We start from the raw sequence: 25,094 nt of genomic DNA on the forward strand, positions 1-25,094 counted from the left end.
TTTTGTTTTCTCTCACTGCATATCAGTAACTTTGTGCTTCTCTCCCAAAGTTTGGGCTTTTTCTTTCCCATACCTTTTTGTAGATGTCTTCTGCTCCAGGGCTGCATGTTTCAACCAGTTGAGACAAATGGCCTCTCACTTTGAGTTTAACTCTGTCGCAGGTTTTTTCCTGTTTTTCTTCAACCTGTATCCATCTGCGTGCCCAGAGTATTTTTTGGATTCATTTTCTGAGCTGACTTTGTTGTGAACTGACACAACGTAATTAAATGGTGGAAAAGAAACTCTTAACAAAAGATAGTGCTGTAAAGTAGCCCATTCTGTGGATGTGATCCTTTTCTTTGTCACTCATGACTGTAAACTGTCTGACAGCTCAAAAACCTCAGAATATTCAAATTTAAAAAAGACATAATTATTAGCATGTCTTTTGTGTTTTACACTCTATAGACAAACTAATCAATCAAGTATCCAATGAACAGATTAATTGATTACTAAACTAACAGCTGCAGCCTTCAGGGATTTAAAATGTTGATGATTTTATTTTGAAGGAAATCACACCATTTCCTTTTTTCTATCTCATTATATGAACTCCACACTACCAAAAGATGTCACCCAAAGACGTCAGAATAAACCACACCTTCTTGGTTAATGTGTCATCACTGCCCAGCTCAACTCATTCTAATCCCAACTGGAGCCAGTCAGTCATCTTTGATCACATCCTGAGAAGTGCTTAGAGAATAACGTCTTTATTTGATCATCATTTTTAATTACAAGACCAAAATAAGAAAGTTATACACAATTTATAAAAGGAATCCTGATATCTGAGGACTCCTGATATCTCCTGAGGACCCAAGTTTGTTGCAGCTGGAATTAGGAGGGCACATCCCTCTCTCACATTACACCAGGAAAGACTGACCTGAATAAAAATGTCCTTTAACTGCATTGACGTTGCTGTTGGCAGAAGAGATCCCACCTCTTGAACAGGAGATGGGTCATAGCTCAACCTTTGGCTCATTAGGAACAAAAAGAAGACCAGCACATTTATAAGAGATTCTCTGTAGTTGCACTATATGTTCCTGAAGAGAATTAAGTATCTATTCGCTGTTTTTTTTTGGAGGGGTTGTTTTTGAGGACATGCATCATTGTGTCAGAGCAAATGTTGTCTAGCATGGTATATTTGGTTGAAAAGAGGTCTTGTGTCGTTCAGCTTTAAATGCTTGCGCTCAACACGGAAGTTTGACCTCATTAGCACAAAGTCCAGAAAGGAAATTGCTTATGAATCTGCAGCCAAGTTTGGAAGGTGGAAAGAAAACAATGCCGCTCATACTTCATTATTTCAAGAGGGGTGACGCAAAGATAAGTTGCTCAGTTAGTAAAAAAAGAGTGCTGATGGAGGCCAAATCTATTCATCTTCTCTGTTTCTGACACCCTTGTTAATGATAAAATCATGAGCTTACCGGTTCATAGCTGCTAACACTGAATATAGTTTTATAGGACAAAAAGGGAAGATAAAGAAATATAATAATGAGATATGAGACTGGCATTTGTTCTTTTCTAATTTGCTGAATCAGAAGCGCAAAACTAAATTATATATGAAAATATTTTGGGGTTTTTTAACGTGTCTGTACTGAGTTACTTTGTTTTGTTGTCATTGTTCTTTCCATGTACTTCCCAGTACATTTTAGTGCGCTATTTCATATTTAATATATTTAATCATAAACATAATACTATTCAGTGTTACAGAAATTTCCTCCTGAATAGTTCCATAGGAACTAGGTCCAATAAAACAGTAATCATAACGCTCTTCTAACTTATTATTTCTCACGTTTTCTTCTGTGAACTCTGCATATTAGCAAAAGTATATCTTTACATCTTCAATGTGTACATTAGGATTAAATGACTTCTGGTGACAGTTTTACTTTTACCAGAGCCAAATATTGCATTTTATATTGTTTTGCCAAGGCAATAGACAGATCTTTACAAGTACAGTAAATGGAGAATATGCTAATTTCCCAGCATCTAAGGAAGTAATGAGAAATAAGCACGATAAGTTAACAAACAGTCAAAAAGTACCTACTTAAAAATGATATAGAGTGATCTGTAGTGCCTTCAGTGAGCATATTCTAAAAAGCATTAATACAGGAAACAAAAGACTGAAAAAGTTGAGTAATGAAAGAGAAAAAAACAGTGAAACTTCTCACATAAATAATATTAACCGGCATCAGATCAGTTACATTATTGGGTATGAAATGAGCATCCCAGAGAGGCTCAGACGCTCTAAAGAAGAGGTTGGAGTTTACCAGTCTTTGAACTAATTGGTTCTCAATATCTGCAATGTACAGAGTATCAGTTAGTTTTAAGGGTTGCAAACTTCTTTATAGTTGCTTTAACAGTTAAATTCATACAAAGGGGTATTTAAAAAGGAAACATTTTAAAACACAAGTTCTTTATTACCTAAAAATGCTTAAAAGTGGCTCTGCAGATTCAGAGTTTCAGATGTCACCTGCCTCTAATTCCAGAGTGACACCATGATGTTAAGGTCTTGTTCTTCTTGCCACAGAAGACAGTTGTTTCTGATTGGGCTTGTTTGTATTTGGACTTGATGTTAGGGGACTGCATGGATTTGGACATCTTTTGTTTGATGACTATTAATCTAAACCTCTATGTTAAATAAAACTTCATTAAGTTCATCAGCTCTGTCTATTGGAGAGAATTCACAAATGACAACTAATAAGAAAAGCCAAAAGGCTCCTTGCTGAAGTTTGACAAACGGATTCAACATAAAGCATGAGGCCCAATTTGTTATGGTGGTTGTACTGCCTGCAATGCTTTCTTCAGATTCAGTCCCCTTGTACACCTGCTCTCCCGGGAGTAAGATGGGCCGAGTATGTGAGCATAAAAGAGCACTAACACTTGCAATTTCCCTTGAAGGAATAAAAGAAGCTGTTCCCAGTCATGGACATCCACCACACCTGCCGAGATAATCATTCCGAATTATGATGCGCTCATTTCTCACCTCTCAAAATCCAATTTCAGTGATTACATTTTGTGGCTGTGGAGTCTATCAGAGACCAGGTAATGGTTTAAAGTCTTTACATTCTGACCATGCCAAGATGAGCGCTCTGCAGGTTTCAAGGTGCAAATTGTACCAGAGGATGTGACAGTGGCTTTCTATCATTTAGTTCATGAGTACCCGAAGGAGCAATTTTCCACCAAAATTGAGCTTTTAACCCTCAGTCCTCACAGAGGAACATAACTAATGAGCATTGCGGAGATCTGGCCCCAGTCATTTCATAACTCACCCTTTTGCTGTAGTGGCATAAAGATACCTGTCTACTGAAATGATTATTTTTGAACTTTTATGTCTCAGGTGTATTATTTCTGCTCAAAGATGGCACAGCATAGAGTTAGTAGGTCAGTGTCTGTCATACATGCTTTCAAAAACTCACCATTAGAGAAAGAAACCTAGATGTCCACAGTTGGTTGCAAATATCACATCCATCAAACCATTCATCCGTCCATTTTCTATACTCTCTTAATACAATTTAAGGCTGGAGCCTATCCCAGCTGTCATTGGGTGGGAGGCGTACAACCTGGACAGGTCGCCAGTCCATCATAGGGCCACATAGACACAAACGAGACACACAACCTTGCACACTCACACTCACGCCTATGGACAATCTAAAGTCACCAATTAACCTTACATACATGTTTTTGGATGGTGGGAGGAAGCCGGAGTACCCGAAGAGAACCCAAACATACACAGGGAGAACATGCAAACTCCACACAAGAGGGCCCCCAGCCAGGAATCGAACTGAGAACCCTCTTGCTGTGACGCAACGGTGCTAAATCTTTTTAAAGTATTCAACCTAAGTCTGGTTCTACTTTCAGAACCGATGACCAAAGAGAACTTTTAGTTGGATCTAAATGCTGGAGTTTCGTGAAATGGCAGTATTTTCATTTAAGGTTCATCAACAAACTCGTGGTTCATTTGAGGATGCCATGGGCCACATCAACTTATTTGCCCATGTATGGTTTAGAGACAGTTGTATGTCTGGAATGGCATGCTAGAGGCAGGCCAGTCAGACCAATGACTGGAGAAAAATGAATGAACACGATCCTTTCCTCTCCACTGAATGAATGTAATTACTCATGGCTAAGGTTTGAATTTGTGAAATGATTGACTTAATCATGCAAAACCAATGAAAAGAAATCAAGCAAAGACTGCGAGTCATGGACACTGGATACTCCCTTTCAGGAGAGACCATGAAGATGAGTGGGAGTATATTTCAGAAGATTAAATAAGCCTGAGCTCCTTTCCTAAAATGCTACATCAACTTTTTTTTTTTCATTTTTCTGTTTTAAGTATAACCTGCTGTATCTTGCTGTGACTGCTCCAAAAGTAAACAAAAAAAAGTTCATTCTTCAGATTTTCTCACACCAGGGTTTCATATGGTAAAATAGAACATACAGGTCCCCATTAGATATGTATAAAGTACCTTTGCAGACCCTTTAGTAAAATGTAAACCTTCCAAGCATCTCTCATGGTCATCTACAATGTACTCGCAGCTGTCTGCTCGAAGTTTCTGCAACTCTTACTTTATTTAAGCTTTCTAAGTTATTGTCAAATTTCAACTTTCTCCCCATGTCTTAATGGGAATGAAGTCAGGTCTCATTTCTGGGGAGAATAAACTATTCTATTTCTCTCTTTTTATTAGTTTTGTGGTTGGATGTGTGCTTCTGGCTCAAATATTTTGGTCTAAAATGGATTGATTTTATTATTTCTCTCATATATTTAGTGCCTCCGGTACCAGAGACAGCAGTGCAGCCCCACAGCATGATACAACTTCCACCAGCGGTGTTCTTTTCTTTATGGATTTGATCTAATCTCTTGCATTCCTAAAGAGCTTTACTTTGGTAAAACATTTCCCAGAAACACTGAAGTCTGAAAGTTTTTGTAAGTGCAAGTTTTCCATTTTTTTTCATCCTTTAGTTGGTCTCGTCCTTTGTCTTCATCCATACGGCTTATTGTTCAGGCTGAAACCATCACTCCAGTCTGTGGCTCACTACATTCTTATGTGTGTAGCTGTTGGAATTGTTCAGTTGGTTGATGAAAGCCTTTTTTGGCTCTCTCAGACAGCTCACTTGTCTATCATTGTGAAAAATTAACTGGAAACAATCAGCTAAGTGCAGTAAAACCTTTGTTTATTGGTGAATTCTGAATATTAAGCATACTTGTTCAGTACTGTTATGGTTATTGTTATTCAATTATTCATCCAAATTTTCAGATTGTGGGGCACTGGTGTCCCATATATGGAGGCTGAAAACTGCTACAGCGGATATAAGATTGTGTTGCTCTCTATCTACCCTCCCTCCTGTTTGTTTTCACTTGTAAAGAAAGTACACCAAAGCCAAAATAATATACATTCAGATTATACAAAACTATTTTTTTTGCACTTCTTTTTAGAGATTTTCTAAATATTGTGCTTACAGTTCAGGGATGCCAATAATTCTGACCCGAAGTGCATACGAGTGCAAAAACTGTTTTATAATACCATGTCAATGTGTATGGAATATGATAGGAGGATATTTTAAAAAAAAAGTGCTTTTGTGCGGAAACAGCTGGTACACAGAAAGGAGAAGTCCTCTGTGCCCTGGGAGAGATGGATCTATCAGTAAGAGGAACACACAAGGTTATGTTGCCTTCAGAACTTATAACCCCAATGAGCTGCCCTCCAATTCACTGATGGTCCCTGATATCTCTTTATGCCTTGGATGTTTAGAAAAAAAGTTAAAATATAGCTTGTGCATAACACTAATCGTGACTCAACATAAACATGTTGAAGTTTCCAAACTCTCAGCTAACTGACCTTAAAAGGCCAAACAGCAACCCAACATCCACAGAAATGTGTCTAAAATTATTCATAAAAACAAACACATCAGTCCTCTTTAAAAGTGTTTAGCACCAGAACAAGGAATCAAAACTGCCTGCCCTCCAGGGTGGCAGGGTCTTGTGGAGGGTCAAGGTTCGTGCTGACCTCTGAGGCATGGGACAGGGCAGGCATCACATGCTGGCTGCTTTATAGAAGTGAGAGTGGGAAGTTGTTGCTCTTATTGTGGCAACCTGGCACACGAGGTGACATTGAGGGCACTGCTCACACAATGACCACTGTGAGAAGTGTGGAAAGGGAACAAAAATGAATTTAACTTGATTAGATAGACTAATTGTTTTACTGACAATGATGCCGTTTTTTGTTGGAGTTTACCATTAAGCTATTCATTTATTTCACATTCACTTCTACAGCAGTTTGATCACCAACTTTTATAATAATATATAATATATAATTATCATTTCATGTTTTCAAATAAATAAAAAAAATGTTTTGGGATTATTTGAGCTTGACTCTGACATGAGTTACTTTCAAACTCTGAATTTGTGCCATAATTAAAAGCTCATGTGCGACCTTGAACTTCAGCTAAGAGTTTCTTTGAACGTTCCTATTAAGGCTACACTGTGAGGATTATCAGCCTTTCTGCTTTATGTCATGTAAGGAGATCTGTCTGATTAAATGTCTTTGAAATTACTTCTCAGTATTCTTTATCTATTTTTGTGTTTTTTCCATTTCATTTCTATATCTTGGTTGTACTTTATTCAACTAGTACGAACTCTTTTTTCATTAAACCATTTCCTGTTCCTTGTTTGATTATTACTGCAGTTAATGACCAAATAGTATTTGCCGTGTTACCGTGGGTTTTCAGTTGGAAGAGTTAATCAAAGTAAGACATCCACTGCATAAAAACATCGGTTGGAAATCAGGGGATGGTAGAGCAGATATTACACACAGTGAAAGAGACAGCCAGTGTGCGTCACCACGGAAACCAAAGATGGAAACTTTATGGGGCTGAACTGCAGTTATCATAAAACTGCAAGCAGGTGTCCTACAGTCCAGAAAAAATAATAGAACGGAAAAGAAATAATGATGAGTGATTTGAGCGAAACGAAAAGAAACACAGAAAAGTGCGAGCTCTCCGGCTTTAGAACCACTGTGAGTTCATCACTTATTTTATTTCCATGAGTTATTAAGTTGCACGTAAGTTGAGAAAAGTAAAGAAAAACTTTGCAGGTGAGAAAAAACAGATTGATTAAAATGGAATAAACTGAATGTCAGAAGTTATTTCCTTACTACAAAATAAGCACAGAAGAAAATAATCTTCCCACACCAGAGCTCCCAACAGCAGTGAAAGATATTGAATTAGTGATTTTTTTATTCTTAAAATACATCTCAAAATATTGATTAGTAACACAACAAATCATTTTAAATTCCAGCAGAGCAACATTGTCTAAATTAATCTTACCAGCATTACAGTTACATTACATGTTTGCTCAGTAATCATCAGTGAGGTTAACATCAGCTGCATTTCCATTAATTTCCATAAATATGTTTAAATCTATTTCTGTTAATGAGTTTAGAGTGAATAAATTGGGCTGCACAGTGGTGTCAGCAGATGATGGTATAATCTGTGTTGTAAATGGCTGCAATAAACAGAGTCCTGGTTTCTAACAGGAGGCAAAACCTCAGAGAAGAGGACAGAGATAAAAGTCCCCCTGAGAAAACAAATTAAAGGCTGGAGAGGTCTTCAGGAATTTGTTTCAACTGGTTATCTTTCTTTTTTACCTAAAGTAATACTTGGTCATGTTTGTTCTCTAAAAGCAACATGTTCACTATGTCAGAACTTATTCACAAATATGTTTCCATCCACTGTTTTTTCCATAAAGGCAAAAAACACCTCAAACAAGGGTCAAATATTATTGTTTCAATTATTTTGCCACCTCTATCAACACAATGTCAGACAATTAGGCACCTGCAATGTTCCTGTGGAGACTAAAGTTGCTGTTTACACAAATAAGCTTTATAGGTATTTGCATGGAGCTCTGAGGTTAAAAAAAAATAGATATGGATGATTTTGTTAGCCACTGCATTCTTGCAAAACCGTCACAAACACGATGGAAACTTCACTCCTATCATCGAGTTTCATTTTTCATTTCGTTGGAGTTCTATAGCTCATGCATAGCTGCTACTTACAGATATGAGACAGACTTAACAGCTCCCTGAAATGTCATCTGACAGAACAGTCAAGCAGGCTGCGAGTCGGCCGAAGAGTACTTCAGTGGTGATATAAAAGAAGAAAATGACATGGTAAAAGTAATAATAGAGGAAAAACGTGAGAGATTTGTCAGAAAGGAAAGGTTGAAGAGTGTGTGTTTGTGAGAAAGCAAGACAGAGCAGAGAAGAAAGTTTTTGGTGTATGTGTGTGAGCTCCATGAACTTTTTTTTTCTGCTGGCTTCCTGTAACAGGCTGAAGAGGTTATTTATTGCTGGAGAGCTCCGTGCCTCGCATTCTCTTTCGGTACATGTTGTGATGTGGGAGTAATGCTGTTCTTCCGAAAAGCAATTAAAACCATTCAGGGTAAAAAAAAAAACAGAAAAAAAAAGAGGAAAGCAGCCCACGCCATTGTTCACAGACGTATTTCCAGGCTTTCATTTCTGTAGGCTGTTTACATTCATTTAGTATTTTTAGATCTTCAAGCTTATTCATCTCCTGTGCAGCAAAAACCGCTGTCCATTTCTGCTTCTCATTTCCAATAAGATGCTCTCTGAGAAAATCATGTAACTGAACCAAGAGTCTCTGCTTGGTTCAAATCATAATTGGAGATGTGTTTTTCTCTATTACTCCAGGAGCCTTGGAAATGCTTGAAATCGAACAATTATGTTTCACTGTGAACAAAGTTAAAAGCTATTTACCAGTGTGCTCGAGTTTCACTTTGCAAATGAATCATGCAGCCTTTACCGCTGCAGGATGAGTGTGGGAAGCAAGATCATTTTATGTGATGCTGTTTTGTTCCATGACATGTTGCTTTTGGACAGATTAATAGCATGTTGGCCACATTTGAGTTTATACTTGGATCTGACACAGAGGCAGATCGACAGCTTCAAACGCAGACATTAAAACACATTACACAAATGATATATTTTATATTCTTGGGAAGACCCAAAATGGACTTTATTTTCTACTCAAAGACCAGAAAAAGTCACTTTACAGTAATATCGCCCTGAATAATAAAGCAGTAAGTGCTTGTTATTTGTGCAACCCAACTCTCCAAGGCTGAGGAGGGATGAAAGTTCTTCTGGAGGACATCAGTCCAATAAAAATGGTTTACTGGTTTGGACGACTGAAATGAAACAGAAGAGAGAAGTCACAAAGGGTCAGTTGCAGAGGTTAACCTGCAATGACGGATTTTGTCCTTTTCGGAGGCCGCAGAAACCAGCAATGTCATGGAATTAGGGGGAACTTATTGGCAAAAACTGTCGCTTATTTACACTCCACCAACCATTTATGTGCAGCACTGGTTATTGGTTAGCATTTTTATCATATGTAGAAGCATTTCTGGTTGCCTTGTGAGTCCAGCTGTCCATGAAATATCTGGCTCTTTAGCTGCCAAGTGTTCAACTCTTATGTTCCCAAGCTAATCGCCAAAAGTGTCTGACGGCAGCTTATTGGTGAGCAGGGTGTGGGCAGTGACTTTTAAAGGCTTTTTGTCAAGAATAACTACATAGTACCTACAAAATGTTAAAGATAAGAGCATAGTCTAATAAGCAGTGGACTAAAACTTACACAAACACGGCGCCCCATAAAGATTTGGCAAAATCAGCTGGAAGTCCTCTGTTTTCTGTTTTCAAATTGTTTTAACATTGTCATGAGAGAAAATCATGATTACTGCTGCCCTGAAGGAGCTGTAATTAATTTCATCCAGAGAGCAGAGCAACCTTCAATGTTGCAATCTAAGCCTCTTTCAAAGCCTTGCTTTTACCCTTTACTTTCAGAGTTCACAACAACAGTGTTCCCAGCTGCAGCAGTTGCAGCTTTTTAACAAAGTAGCAATAAGAAAAGAAAACAACACGCACTACCTGATCCGTATGAAATGGCAGGCAGGAAGTTTATTGCTTAGCACAATGGAGCATTAAGGGTGCAAATATTTTTTTCCGGAGTCAGTGAAGAGCACAACAGGGCAAAAGCATGACTTCAACAATAATAAGGTTGCTTTCTTTCTGTGCTAGATTAAAGACACGAGTACATTTGCTGTGTGAATTTAAGGGATGGTAAATTCAACTAATGCTGTAATTTACTTGTGCTGTAACAGCAACTTCTTGCTTAAAATCTAAGTGCAAAACTCCAGACAAACCCACAAAGCACTTTACCTGCATCTAAAAATAATATCAAGAAACATGTCATGTTGTTGACTTCTTTTAGAGCACTCACCCACCACTGACCAGCATTTTCGATCACTTCAAGTTGACTTTGAATGTATTTCTTTCTCTTTTATTCCCACTCACAGGTAGTATAGCACTGATACTGCATTCCAAACAGAATACGTTTACTCTGAATATTCTATGAATTTTCTTGTATTAATCATGTTAAAGAAAAAGTTGTTTTAGTATATTTTTCGGTGCTTACTGAAAGTAATTCATTATCAGACACATGAAGTCTTTCTGGTCTTAAGCTTTAAGCTCTGGTGCATGTGCAGATTTAACAGTATATTTTCCATCAAATACATATATAAGTCATAACATCCAACTAATGGTGGTGAAATTGTAAGTTTCTAGTTTCAAAATGACCTCATTTCCTCCAAGAGTTTTAGTAATTGAGACAGTTTATCTACAATAACTGGATTCTGCTGAGCTCCATGATTTCAGTCTCTATTTTCTCTTAGAAAAGCTTAAAATCTTTTTACTTTCCTTTATTGTTTTCCATTAATGTTATCAACATGTGTTTGTTTCACTTCCCTTTAAACATTAAGCATTTAGCTTCATCAAAAACCTGTAAACCATTTTGACTAAACTGCCCATATGTTCTCCAGCTAAACAACAGTGCACCCTAGTGGTCATTTTACTCCCTTACACTCAAATATCTGATATAATTGATTTTACCTGAGATTGTCCTGTATTTCAGTATCTTATCATTCTACTTCACAAAATAACTGAATATTTCCATTTAAATTTAGAGATGACTACTGTACAAATTTAGGTTTCCACAGGCTAAAAACTGTGGTTAATAAGCATAAACTGCAGATTTGTGCAGATTAATTGATACAAACAGTTTCATGTCAAAAATCTAAAAAAAATACAGCATGTTATTCTCGTGAAATATTAATATACTTGTATTATAAATTATGTTTGGTTTATTTGAGTCACTCCTAAAGTCAGGATCAGTTTTACAAGTAGGTGTGCTTATTTTTGTACAAAATATCATAATATAATGTAACGCATTTGATACAAAAACTATGGAGCCAGATGTTGTTGTTTTTCCTGATAAGACCATTATTCATTTTTAGCTCAAGGCAAAAATTACAAGGCTATTGTGGTAGGCTGCCACACATGCAACACCATTCATTCTTCAGTTTTTTAAACTGCATTCAAGGTTAGAATTATATTGCTTTCCCGAAGGCCAACAGGCAGAGGGGAAGCTAAATGGTTCCGTTAGTGATGATAACATAAATGATATTCAGTGGCTCTTAGTCACCAGATCTCACTTAACCTAACGCCAACATTGACAGCCACCATAATCAAGGCACCATCACACAACAGAATAACAGTAGTTATTATGAAATTTCATTTTGAAATGCATGTAGAATTTAAGTCATGTGCTCACTCATTACTAACATCATGTTGTTTTTGTTTGTGTCCAGTTCCCATGTGCTAAAAGTTAATGACCAAAACAAAAGCAAACAAAAGGTTATTTGAATAATAAATAGCAAAGATATCTATATTATTTTGCAGCACAAACACACATGCTTAACATTGAACAAAGAGATGAGTTCAGTGAACCTTATAAACATTAATGAGATCCCTGACAATTTGATTAACTGATGAGACTGATGGAAACAACAGCTCTCCAGATTCACCCCCACTCCTCTGAATCCTTGCATCTGCTACTCCTCTCCTCCATTTTCAATGCATTCAATTCATTTATCAGACATGTCATGTCAAGTAAAACTTTTAGAACAAATTCAGAAACTCAGGTGCTTTTGATTGTCTGTGGGATGATATATACTGCCAGAATATGAAGAAATTAATGTAGATGTATCATTTTCTATATATTAATACACTGGTTAAAACTATAAAGTAATGGTATATGTATCATATAGCTGTTTGTTGTTGCATTAAAATTAAAAATACTAGCAATCAAACCTTACCAAGTAATGTCAATATGTATTCATATCTTTAATATTCTTTTGATTCATTGCAGTCGCAGCAAATCTTCCTCTTGGAGAAGCTGGAAAATATTTGTGGTTCTAAATATATTTGATATTTTTCTCTAGAAATTCATTATTCAACTGATGATGGGTCTCAGCTATGACCTCAAACACACATCTGATAAGAGCAAATCGTAACGATTGGGAACAGCATCTTCCAACATTTCAAGCACACAAACCCGTTTTGCTTTGCTGAATATCCTCCTGCAATTTTCTTTGACCAGACTTTTAGCCATTGACCAGCTGGGGGACACATCTTGTGCTCTGATCTGTCTGATTTGCTTCTTTCACCACCTGCCTGTCCTGATTACAACCTGCACTCAGTGGGATGACATGTTTGGCATTAAAGATCAGCCTGCTGTGAGTGTGTGTGCATATGGCTGACTGTGGCTTAAACTGCAGGTGCACAAGTTAATGGAAAGCTAATTAAATTTAGCTTCTGATCAGTAAACAAGATTAAGATTAAAATAAGTCAGTTGGCCTCACATGTTTCATCTTATTTTGATTTGATTTGCATGGACTAGAGCTCGCAGTACAAAAGAAAAAAAAACTCCTAATAGACGTTGGTATGCGTCTCCACTTGCTTTTTTCATTGGTTAACTCTGCTGCTAGTTAACGGTTAACCTATTTTCACGCCTGATTTCATGGTAAGGGCCGATTCCTAAAAAGTAGTTTACCAGGGAGGTCAGAGAGGAGTGATTCTGGAGTCACTAAAGAAACATCACTGTTACACTGAGCATCACTGACTCACTGCAGCCGCTGATTTATTGCTGAGCAACAAAAAAGGGTTCCTTTGTGACTATAGAAAAGGGAGGAATGTTGAATGCACCATTACTTAGGCAGTTTGTTGTGCTGTTGCATGGGGGTACTAGTAATGATTAAGCCACCTTGTAGCCACACATTCAAACATGGAAAAAATAAAAATCCTTAAAGTATAACAGCCTTTCTTTTTAGCTTTTGACTGTGAGAAATAAAGCACGGAATTTTACAGAATTAGTGGGTGAATAATGTCACCTATATAACTAAAGTACTGCATTAAAAATATTACCCAAGTTAAAGGATAATTTAATCTTTTATGGTATCCTAAAATAATGCTTACGTAAATGTAATTCCATCCATTGTCCAGTCTGAGTCCTGAACACAGACTGATGAACATTAAAAAAAGGCAGACGAGTTTGTTACTTTTCAGAGCTTCCTTATTTCGCTCCGTTTTAACCAAATAAAGTTAAACCATTGTTCCCATGAATCCTTTCCACTCTTTTCGTAACAACAGAACTCTAAGGAGAGACGTTTCTTTGGAAATGAAATGCAACTGTACCGTTTCTCAAACATCACAACAAGAAAAGCTGCAGTGAGGGAAGGTTGTAGGAGCTTTAATTTGGCAGTAGGAGGCAGTATATGTATGCAACGTGCAGCAAATGGAAGCATAAACTGTGTGTACTGAAGTTGAAATTAATACCTCTGAAAACACTCCTTGCAGGTTACACACACAACAATCCGTATTGTTGCTGCATGTTGACAGATTTAACCTCACTGTTGTGTACACTCAGTCTGTGGTTTCTGAGTGGATATTTATACAGCGTGTTAGGTGCTTTCACACTGATGGTGATGAAAGCGTCTAACTGTGTGGAGCAGCAGCAGTTGGGTTAAATCATCTTTCACAAGGACACTTCAATGAGTGAAGAGGAGGAACAAGATTAATAAATGAGCTATTCCACCTCCACTGTATAAATATTATCAAGTTCTCCTAATCATAGGTGCTTGTCTGTTCATTAGGTAGTGGTGATTTTCACACTGTTCATTTTTCCACAAGAGGGGCGATCTCAAAATGCAACAGCTGCTATGTGTGATAAGGGTTTATATTTATAATTTTCTGCTCACATGTGGTCAGTCACACTATTCTTTATTTTCTTACGTTTCTCCTAAGAAACTGCATCATTTGCCTCCCTTTTCTTCAGAAGGGCGGGCAAATTCCCGGCTTTTGACAAAAATTCAGACCTCTGTGTCTTGTGATCCATGGTGAAGGTGATTATGGTGGACCCAAATGCAGATGGGCTGGAGGCAAACTAATGGCTAACCAAAAATGTCTTTATTAAACAAACCAAGGAAGCTGAAGAACAGGAAATCCAAAATCTCCAAAGAAACAAAAAGCAAGTACAAAGAAGCAACAGGACAGGAAAACTACGGGGTAAAGACAATGACAAACTGGAAAATGACTGAGGAAGTCGTAGAGCTTTAAATAAATACTGGGAGGGTTGATGAGTAAAGTAACAACAGGTGAGTGATTAGCAGAAAACAGGTGTGCATGGAGACCTCGGGAAAATACCAAGACAGCTATCTGGAGACAATGGCAGGAACTGAGTAGCCTAAACTATACCATAGGATTGAAAGTAACTGAACACTAAACTGAACAGATGTGGAGTACATGCTTAAGAGAATCATGAACATGAATATAAACAGAGAAAAACACATGACACTAAACTTGGGAAACAAAAGCTAGAAACACGACCAGAATAAAAACTCTTAGAAAAGAATCTCATAAACAGGGCTGAAAACTAAGATTAGAAATCACAAAGAATACGGATCAAACAAAATAACAGAACTCAAACAGGAACTGTACCAAAACACAGAACAGAAACACTAGAAGGCACTAAAATATCCAAATAAAAAGCAATGATAATTAGATAACTTAGGAGAACATAACATGGGGGACCAAGAGAGCAGAAAGGAAAGAATACACTAGGATTACAAAAAAGCACATGAACTAAAACCCCATGAACGTAACAAATCAGCTGATACTGCAGTTAAATGTGACAACTTACTCACTGTAGGGGGACGTTGTCACAAGTACACACTCTGTATTTAACCGTGTAGAGCACTGTGTTCAGATCAGATATGACGACTTGAGTCTTTCATTTGACATTGACTTTCATTTATAACATTGTGATGTAATGGGGATGGTCGCCTTCAAACAGCCTATGTGTAGATGGTACAGGAAGAACTCTGCTGTCACAGGCTTGGTCGAACACGGAAACCTTTTATTGCAGGTCTGCATCAGAATTACAGAAGTCTGGAGAGATCTTCAAAGCCCAAATGTCCGTGCAATCTCTGTCTCACTGTGGGTGTTTCTTCCCTTAAGGTAAAGCCTTCCCCTGAAGATGCTGCGCGCCCCCGTCCACAGGCACATAGACAGAATATAAGGTATACATATCTGGTGAGCCTCCCCTGGACGCACTAATGAGGAGTGTGTTATTATCAAAATGTTTCATGTTAGACTATATGAATTTCCTATCTTGAGACGCGCTGTTTCCTGCACTCCTTCACACAACTGGTAAGTATCGGACACTACAATGTACTGTGCTCAACCAATGTAAGAAAGACTAAAAGTGCGATGACATATCCAGATTTTCCCTACCTGTTTATTCTAATGCAGCAACCCTGTGACAAACTCTCCATTTATGCATATTGTAATAATTTAGCCTATTCTGATATAGATTGGTGGGAAAAAACAAAAAATATATCATAAATTATTGTACTTTACAGCATAACCCAAACTCACAGCCCGGTCTACAGCTAAACTGAAGGCAAACACCTGTGTTTGTTTCCTTCAAATAACATCCATCCATCCATTTTCTATACCGCTGAATCCGTCGGTCGGGTCGCGGGGGGACTGGAGCCTATCCCAGCGGTCAATGGGCGAGAGGCGAGGTACACCCTGGACATGCCGCCAGTCCATCACAGGGCCACACAGAGACAAACGAGACAAACAACCACACACACTCACACTCACTCCTAAGGACAATTTTAGAGACACCAATTAACTTAACATGCATGAATTGGACAGTGGGAGGAAGCCGGAGTACCCGGAGAGAACCCACGCACACACGGGGAGAACATGCAAACTCCACACAGAAAGGTCCCAGCTGGGAGTTGAACCTGGAACCTTCTTGCTCCTTGAAATAACAATGTATACTAAATGAAGAAGAAAAAAAAGATGAGTAGACTATGTATAAAGTTATTTGCTTAAAAATGCAGAACAACCTGTACATATAATGTATTCATACTCTTTGGTATGACATTACCGTCAGTTGCCTCACATACACGGTGTGTACAATGGGTGGATGCATTTCCTGATGGTGGAGGGGTTTTAACAGGCTATGCGATTCATTCTTCCCTTATTTTAGTTTGCATTGTCCTTTAAATGCCAAACACGGATCTGCTGTTTAATTTCACAGTCTGAATGAAACAATCCAACAGCCAAGAAGCTTCCCCAACCAATCCTAACACGATTTTACATTTATGTCTTAACAGCTACCAAAACAGAAAAACTATAACGTGTTATTGGTAAAATGTTCCTCCAGGCCATTGCTTCGGAATAAATCTGCACCTCATGAGAGGCAGACCTTCCTTCTCATCTCCTCTTTGTTTCATTTTCTGTTTCTGCGCGTGCAAAGTAGAAATCCTTCCCTCCCTCGTTTGGCTGTAAACTTAGTAACCCTCTTTGCTGCAGCAGTTCTGCTCATCTCTGCATTGACTCCCTCTGTGGAGAAAATCAATGAGAACAGGTCAAAACAGCCAGTGAAGGAAGGAGTATTGGTAACACTATAAAAACCGTCAGCAACAGGATTTATTGAGGATGCAACCACAGACTGAGTACTAAATAATGTGCTTGGTGTGATTTCACTTGTATTTTCAGGCGAAAGATCGTATGTCTTCTTTTAAAGTGAGCTCGTATTTGCTCTATCCAGTTAAAAAATGACGATTCTTGTATAAATATGTAAAATGATAACAATATTGAGAGATACATTAACTGAATTAATTGACTCACTCACACACATTTTGAACACTCACACACAGGAAATGTCTGATAAGTCTAATGCGAAGACTGCAGTCCTCTTTCCACACATGCCTCTCACCTCCCAGCACTCTCAGCTCTCATCATGAATGTGCAGCCATAGAGTGTCTTTGGCTCCGCGCCGGCCAGTGTTCATTCCCAACTCAGGCTCCTTATCAGGTGTCTGATGTGCGTTTGGTGTCACTGAAGTCTCTCCATTTTTACACACACACACACACACACACACACACACACACACACACACACACACACACACACTGCTTTTTTTTATCACACTGTGTGTGATCATTGAACCAAGGAACAAAACAAAAGCAGGCCTAGGGCCTTCTTTACTGTTGATCCTCTATTTGTCATACTTAAATACTGTATATGCAGCAATGAAAATGATTGGAAACGAAAAAATGTCATTTTTATTGCTTTTTGTACAACCAAAATTGTGGATTTGTTCATTGCATCGCTTTTGCATCAGTTGTTTCCTTACTCGCTATTTTCTCAAATAAAGGATGTCCATGTTGCTTGTTGTTACTTTTTTTGAGCATTGTTTTGGCAGGGATGGTGCTTTCCATGATGGTTCTTGTCCTTTATCAGGCTTTTTACTCATTTTCACTGTCTTGTAGTTGGTACTTTGGTGGTAGATCAGCAAAACTGTCATTCTTAGCCGATCAGCAGAGGAATACTTAGCAACATAAATGCTATTTGATTAAGAAAACAGTGGCAAAGTAAACAAGTAAACAACTTTCAGATGCAAAAGTGAACTTAGAATTACATACAACTATAACATTTTTGAAGTTTCAGTTGTTTTTAAACTGTGAAAATTTCTGTTGCCCCATCCTGAGTAAAGGTTAGCTTAGATTCCATGTCAGAATCCCTCCCTGGTTCTTGAAATCTTTCTTTACATATATATATATATGTATATGTACATATGTGTGTGTGTGTGTATGTGTGTGTGTGTGTGTGTGTGTGTGTATTTTTCTTATTCAATTAAAAAAAAAAATTGCTGTCAGTCTGCAAAAGTATCAAACAATGAAACAGGGATTTGACCCAACACTGTAAGTACAAAATATGTGAAGCTCTTATAGAAATCTGACAAATCAAACCAAAACAACCTCTGGATTATGGGAATGAGGCAGGGTTTCCATTTACGAGCAAAACGAATATCCCAAGGGATCTTTTGAAAAGCTGAAAAGAGAAGCGTAAAGCAGAAAAACTTTACTGATTGGTTTTAGGTGAATAAACTTGGCTGTGACTGTGGCATTACAGGCTCTGTTGCTTGTGGTTGTAATTTAGTAGAAGTAGTTGTCCGAACCATCGAGGAAAAAGTGCAGTGGACATTCACAAGAGTAAAATGGAGAGAGCTCTTCTTCAGGAATTACTTTAATATCTGGGAATATCGGGGTCGTTAGAACCTATGGAGGAAGATGCTGGTCACTCACATGAGTTTACAGTTTGTGGCTCAGATCAGAAACAGCTCGTGAGTCACAACATTTTAATCTTTGCCAGGTCAGACAGAAGTCACAAACAGGGTTTCCATTCTTCCTAATGTGCATCAAATCTTCTTCAAAACCTGCAAAAAACACTTCAAGAAAGGATATAAATATTGTTGAGAATCAACAGCAAATCAAAACCTGATTAAAGAACATGCACAGACCTGAAAATTGTCATAAACAGCCGAAAACCACACTTGTTCGAAGTCCCTTCAGCATCTATTTGTTTTTGTGCTGAACTAGCGGAAGTATATTGCTACCAGATCTAAATATCTGTTCCCAAAGCACCTATTTGCTTGTGAGGTTACCAACAGCTTAGTGGAACTGAAAATGTTTAATCTTGAAGAGTAGAGTTTGGAAAGTCCCGTAGCCAAGCGTGGGAATACAGCACATCAAAGCCAGGGGCTCAACACTGGGATAAGTAAATAAACAGATCAGATGTAACATTGTCTCCTTGACATTATTGGCAATTAGCTGCTGATAAGTGGCAGGAAAGGCATCAGACAGTGTGTGAAAAGCAGCAGAGGGCTTACAGAGAGAGATACAACACTGCAGTCTGAACCGAATAAGAGTCAAGAACTAATGCTGTAACATACCAGGAAGAAGGGGGTCATAACAAAAGTCACCTGAGCTGTTAAACCAAAACAGACATTTTCATATCAACATAAATGTAGCTACAAAATCAAAATACCGCTAGAAGACCTATTCTGTAATACTTCTTAAGATGACAAAGGAAAGAGTTTTTTTAATCAGTTTAAAGGTTGTAGAGCCCCAAAACCTCATCAAAAGATTTATTTATTTATTGAATTCATTCATTTCATTTCATTAAAACAATTAAAACAATAATTTGCACACAACCATTCATATTTGTATGCCCACATAATATGTAAACCCATACATGCGCAACACCCATTTATACGTTGTATGCACACTTAATTTTTGCAATTTAAAATAAAAAACACAAAATATTTACATGTATATAATAAAACAAAATGAAAGGCAGCAGAAAGAAGATTTAAATCTTATATTATCTGCACCTTTTTTCAATGTTAGCTCACAACAGAAAGAGAAGTAAATAAAAAAGGAAAAGGAAAAAAAAAAAAAAAAAAAAAAAAAAAAAAAAAAAACAAAGACACCGACCATCTCCTCTTGTTGAAACAGAACAATTTTCTCAGTTTTTATCTTGTAGACAAGAGTTGTTCGTCTGCCATAAACATAAATCCACAAAGCATTTACACTACCTTTATACTGAGTCATATTTTGTCATTAGTCCAGTCTTTAACAATTTCTTGAACTTATAGAGGGTTTTAACATTTTTAAGATCAGTTTGTAGTTCATTCCAGAGTTTAACTCCTTGTATTAAAACACATTTTTCTTTCAGACTAGTTCTAAATTTGGGTTTCTTGAAGATCTGTGTTCCCTTCAAATTATAACCACTCTCTCTCTTTGAAAATAATTTCTGGATATTTATGGGTAACATGTTGCGATGTGCCTTAAACATTACTAACAGAATCTTATAAACGACTAAATCATTGAACTTCAATGTCTTTAGTTTGGAGAAAAGTGGATTGGATGGGTAACAGCCATGTTTATTGGTAATAACTCTAATAGCCCTTTTTTGAAGAGTGAAGACAAATTTTGTGGCAGTGCTACTTGACTTTCCCCATACCTCTACACAGTACACCAAATGTGGGACTATCAATGCGTTATACAACATATATAACGCATGATCGTTCAAGAAATCCCTGACTTTATAGAGCAATGCAATAGCTTTTGCTATTTTTGAGCGTAAATAATTCAAGTGAGGTTTCCAGGTTAATTTGTCATCTATAGTAACTCCCAAAAAATTTACTTCACTCAAAAGATAGACAGATCTATGGACAAAGATGTCACAAAGATTAAGTTGAGTATAAATTAAGTGATCAATATTTACAAGGTCACTGGCTAACTGGCAAACCTCCAGCTAAACCACAAATATATGGAATCACACTGTCAGCCGAGTGTCTCTGATCAGTTTTACTGACTGTGGACTGATGAAATTTTTTATCCACAAAATATGTTCTCAAAGCAAAGCAGCCATATTTGACTAAATGCTTTAAGCACTGATGTTGTGCTCCTGGACAAAGTGATGCTGGACTCCATAGCCCAATTTGTGCTAATTCTGCTATCACCCTCCAGCTGGTTCTTCACAGGAAAATGTTGGCTGTGGTAAGAACATAGTTGGACTTTAAATAGACATAAAATAGTTAGGCATCTTAAACAATATGTAACGGGGTAACAATAAAGTGTCCCGAGCTGAGGAAATAAAACAATGAGAACTGATGGCTGATGTTTAAATGGTTATTTATTGCAAAAGAAAAGTAATACTATTCAACCAAAACCTAGAAGAAAAACACAAACCCAACGGAACCTGCTGAGGACAAACGAGAGCCTAAATGATTAACAGACCAACAAAACCCAAAATCAAACTGTTAACCTCCTTCCACTGAAAGAGTTAAACTTCAGACAACCTGCACAAGCTATTGGAAAACACTCCAACAATAGCTGGACCCATTGGCACCACTGGTGCGTCTTCCAGCATCTTTTAAAGCAGCCCAGCTGATTAGATCTAGTTACCTACAGCTGGGACAACTTACCTGCTCACCAACTCACCTGGCTGCAGTCCTAACGCACACACACACACTAAATACGACCCTTGGGTCGTAACACAATATAACTCATGAACAGCTCAATCTGTCTAAGAATTTGTATTTGATTTGACAAAAAAAATGTCATGAATCCATCCTTTTCTGACACAACCTACCAAAACATACGGAAGTGGAGAAGAACAAGAAGTTTATTACTCTTTGGTGGTGTTTGCGATCACTTTAAGACAAAGCCATTAAAGACTTTGAAATATCCTCTACATTGCACAATTACCTCACAAGCACATGAAAAACAATGAAATTAAATCAACAGAGGGAGGACTGTGGTTTTAAAGCCATACAGAGGGCTACCTGTGGAGGGCAACAAAGTCCATATGACCTCAAATTTACCTGCTTTTTCTTGCTCAGTACCAAGGAATCTATTAGTATCTTTAGAGGAATGAGAACTTTCTGTGTTTTGAAAGCACACTCATCTCCAGCTGGATGCATGACTTAGAATTGGGAAACACATATTGAATGCAATCTTGTGTGGATGGTGTGAATAACCATCAAGTAATTTCCTCTTAAAGCCTGTTGGAGAGGTTTAACTCTGTGCTGATGTGGCTTACACAATAAGGAAAGCAGGAAAACAGGAGAGCATCTCCTAAAGTTCCTTTTATGATGGTTTTTTTCTTGTCATTTGGTCATAGTCACACATGATATGATTAGTTTGTTTCACAAGGAACTGATGGTTTTCATAATATCAGTAGTGGGACTTGAGTAGGGTGTTGGATCCCCCAGCGGATTATTTCATTATTATCGAAACATCAACATTTAAGAAGCATATAAGGGCTTAAGTTACTGATTTTTCCTAAAGCTCGGGTTTATTTTAAGAAGTGTTTTAAACAACACATCAGTCTAACTCCCGCCCCCAGCAAACACATGAACTTCAAGCAGGTTAGAAATCTTGATAATCGCGTGGAAATTTCTCCCTACCTTTGATGTTTCTCCAAGGGGGACTATTTATACAGCCACCACTTGTTGTCTTGAAAGTGCACAGCCGTGCTGCCGCGTAGATCCCCACTGTACACAAGCATATAAACACGGCCTGAGCTCACAACACTGCTCTCCTTATCGACAGGAACCCAAAGTTCCTCCAGTGGAAATGTCTTTGTTCCCCCTCGGCTACCACACAATGAGCGCGACTCTCTGGAGTCTGCTGAAGGCACTGCAAGCAAGGCCTTCGCTCATTCCACACATAGCACAGCGAAGGCGCTGACCTTGGCAAGGGGCTATTGAAATTGTTCTCCATCGAACACGCTCATATGCAGTCACCTTGGCACACGAGAACATGCTCATTTGTGCAAAACATGTTTAGGTCATAAAACAAAAGGAGATAAGATCTGTTTGTCGTTCAGTCTATTCTTTCTCACTCATTTGTCATAATGTTATCTTGACCTACTTGTAACTACCTATATACAGAGGGGTGAAAATATAAAGGGGCAAAAAAGCAACCCGCTGAGGAGCACTTCAGTGTGCCTTGACATTGATTCAACAAGTTTCTGGAGCATTACTGAGGAATGAAACTACCTTTTTTTCCCCAAAACATTGTAGATGACGGTAGTATTAATGACACACTACAGGTGCTCACATAGAATAGAATAGAATAGAATAGAAAAATACTTTATTCATCCCCCAATGGGAGAAATTCAAATTAGTCAAGTAGCTCAAAAAAATTATAAATATTTACAATGATTGTATATTAACAACAACAACAATAATAACAATACTAATAAAAATACTATTACTACTAATAATAATGATAATAATAAATGACTAAATAAATCAATCAATCAATTTGAAAAGAACTTAGCCACTGACCCCTTAACACCTGAATTTATATAGCTGTATATAAAAAAATGTTTTGTGTGTGTTTTAGCCTTTAAGTAGATGGTAAATAATGCTGAGATTATTAATTTCACTTTTGCACAAAAAATAAATAGAAATTTTGGTATGTTGCAAATTTGCATAAACAGGCATCCTGGTCAATTTGGAGTCAATTTGGTATGTTTGGTATGTAATTTGGTATGTTGCTAATTTGCAACACCGGGCATAATGGTAAATAATAAGATAACAACAACACAGTAATATAACAGTGAAAAAACAATGTTTTTTTATTCACCCTTTTTTTTTTTTTACATATTTATTTATATAAAGGTTCCTAGGTCTGTAGTGAATATGGACTAACCAGCATTGGGGGAATAAAGATGCAATCTCAGCTGGTTGATTTAGTCAAACGGTTTGTAGCATATATGCGACAATAGGCTTTAAAGGGTTAAAAAGTCTTATGGCTGTGGGAACAAAGGACCTCCTGAACCTCTCAGTCCTGCAGCCTCTCACTGCAGCTGCTCCTCTGTCCTGCCAGGATGCTGTGGAGAGGACATATCAACTACCAGAATCTTGTCTGTGACTCCTTGTGCCCTCATGGATGCAATGTCATCCTGTTTCATCATGGCATAAAAGGACTCACTCAGAGCAACTTTGTACTGATTTGATGATTTCTAAGGGGCTAAATTTGTCACAAACCATGATCACAAAATGCCTTCCACAGCGCGTCAGATCAAATTGATCCCCTTTACAGTTAATTTAAATGTTCATGTCATTTGTGCCCCATTCAAATGTATGCACCAAATACTTGGTTATCATCGTCAAAAGTGCACATTTAAGAGTGACAGACTGAGTATGGCAGTGCTGGAAGTAAACAGTGCCTAATCTGTTACATGGAGTGTTATACTATCCAAGGGTTGCACTACATAAAGTCCTCATTATAAAAGAAAAATAAAAAAAATTACATTTGAAAAATCAGGGGCTAAAGTTACAGGCAGTGGTCTACAAAACAGGAAAATAACTATATGGTCACGTTCTTGACATGTGGGAGAGCGGTGCAAACAGAGGTAATGGTACAGGTTTAAATGGCCGAACCTTACAGTGAGTGGGTACAGATAGTCTGCTGGGTCCTCCTGCTGCCTTCTAATGGAGGGGTCACTAAAATCAGCACAAAATTTCCCTATGATTCCAGGATTATAATGCCTACTACCTTGGAGCATAGATTAGGCCACTGAGTGCCAAAAGATGCTATTGCCTTTACATTCACCACATCCCAGCCACAGATGCGTATGTGTCTTTTCCTTTAATTTCTCACCCATCTGTAACAACAGAATCCATCTGTATCTAACCATCTTAGCCTAAACCTCTATTGCAACCAGACCCATAATCTATCCAGTTATACCGTATATCTGAAGATGTGTTCTTTTGTCCTCAGCCATGGACTGTCAGGTGAAAAAGAAAGTATTTCCCTTTTTGATTAAAATTGGAGGTGTTTGCTCATAATGCACAGCACCACGGGAAAGCAAACACAGCGTTTTGGAGCCAAAGAACCTGGACACCTTGCAGTCGGTGAGTCCACCATGAACTTCTCTGTATACCAAAGTATTCTAGTCAAATGGGAGGCCAACACAACAGCAAATCTACATCAGAATGTCTGAAAAAGTAAAGAATTAGGGTGTTGCAATTGTCCAGTCATAGTCCAGACCTGCAAACTTCAATGAACTGAAGCAACATGGCGAATAAGAGTAGGGTGAAATTTCTCGCCAACAATGTCAGAGACTGATAACATCATACAGAAAACAATCACTACAAGTTATTACTGCTGTAGGTGGGTTTACAAGCTACTGAATCCTGGAGCATACTTAGTTTTCACATACTGCTTGTACATTTTGGATTAGTTTTAGTTGAAAAAAAAAACGATGACACAGAGTAAT

The sequence above is a fragment of the Odontesthes bonariensis genome, chromosome 24, assembly GCF_027942865.1.
Source record: "Odontesthes bonariensis isolate fOdoBon6 chromosome 24, fOdoBon6.hap1, whole genome shotgun sequence".
Taxonomy (NCBI): Eukaryota; Metazoa; Chordata; class Actinopteri; order Atheriniformes; family Atherinopsidae; genus Odontesthes; species Odontesthes bonariensis.